This window comes from Dermacentor silvarum, chromosome 10 (genome assembly GCF_013339745.2).
Source record: "Dermacentor silvarum isolate Dsil-2018 chromosome 10, BIME_Dsil_1.4, whole genome shotgun sequence".
Classification (NCBI taxonomy): Eukaryota; Metazoa; Arthropoda; class Arachnida; order Ixodida; family Ixodidae; genus Dermacentor; species Dermacentor silvarum.
Genome location: NC_051163.1, coordinates 101,781,766 through 101,783,067, shown reverse-complemented (window position 1 = coordinate 101,783,067; position 1,302 = coordinate 101,781,766). Strand labels below are relative to the sequence as shown.

At 46.8% G+C, this 1,302-nt stretch overlaps 1 non-coding gene across 1 annotated transcript; it reads right to left on the bottom strand.

Annotated features, from left to right (window-relative positions):
- Positions 1-732: 732 nt before the first annotated feature.
- On the bottom strand, positions 733-814 carry Trnas-cga (transfer RNA serine (anticodon CGA)). The gene has a single exon. It is a non-coding gene; the product is annotated as a tRNA-Ser (tRNA).
- Positions 815-1,302: the final 488 nt, after the last annotated feature.

The following is a 1,302-nucleotide window of genomic DNA, read 5'->3' as shown; positions in this document are numbered from 1 at the left end:
GCGATGCCTTTGTCTGCTTGTCCGCTCCGGCGTGGCGTCGACCATCTATGGCGGAAAGTGATCACCTGACTGCAACTGACCAATCGGCAGCGCGGCGGCGAAGAGAAAATGGATGCGGTACTTTCCATGTTCCAGTGACTTTAGTTCCCCGTCACCCGGTCGCCGATGACGTCATTATTAAGGCATGCGACGAGCGCGTTCACCGATACAATATATGGAAACAAAATGCTGGCGTGGGCTTCGGACCCACTGCGCATGCGCTACTTCGCCTGCGCCGCCGCCGCTAGAGAATCAGCGCCGCGCGAGCTACGCGTTACCATGTTCCCACTTCCTTTCTGAACAATGAGCAACGCAACCGGTGAAAATGCTTCGTCTAACGTTCCTGCTAAACGAGCTGCCCGAGCAGAGGCTCAGCGCTTCCGATGCCAGAATCCAGGGGTGCGAGTTCTTTCTTTGAAGAAAGAGTATGTGGGAAAAATAAAGAGTGGTCTGTAACTGCACAGGTGTGCACGTCCCTTTCAAATTCTTTGCCTAAAGAGCTGCACTCAAATTTCGCATTAGGGAGTATCATAATAACCGGTGATTTTTTTTAATGTCGCTTGACAGGCAGTTTTGTAAGCCAGCACAATTATTCAGAACGTTTGTTTTAGGGAATACCTTTTCTGCTATGAAGCAGTTCGATTTATGCGTACCCCACTGCGCCTGGTAAAACAAAAATAAAGAAAAAATTACCGCAGTCGACAGGATTCGAACCTGTGCGGGGAAACCCCAATGGATTTCGAGTCCATCGCCTTAACCACTCGGCCACGACTGCGCCATGTCACTTGCGGCCGAAAGCATCGTCTCCGTCGATGTAAACGATACTGAAGCGCAAAATAGAGCAAGTGATTGAAAACCCCAGATTAATATTTCAGGCTTATGAAGTAATTGTACAAATAACTCGACGAGTACCAAAATAAAAACACAATTTAGTGCTAGGAAGCAATAAATAAATAGTGAGATGGGCTTTTGTTTTATTTTTATTTTTTTTGTTTGGTATAGCTAGCAGGTGTTGCAATTCTTTTTTGAAAAATAAATCGGAATGGGATCGAAAAGAATCGACGTTATAGAGAGGCTTTGTAATTATAATGAGGTCCAAAAACCAAAGAAGTTAATCTTAATGTGTCTTTAATATATGAAGGAATGCGCCAGCTCATGAAGGCGACTTCGCTTAGCCCAGCAAATGTACCACAGCTCACACCCGAAACACACCCCACCACACGGCAATGGGAGGCAGCGCTGTCCAGCTCCGTCTAGACGGAG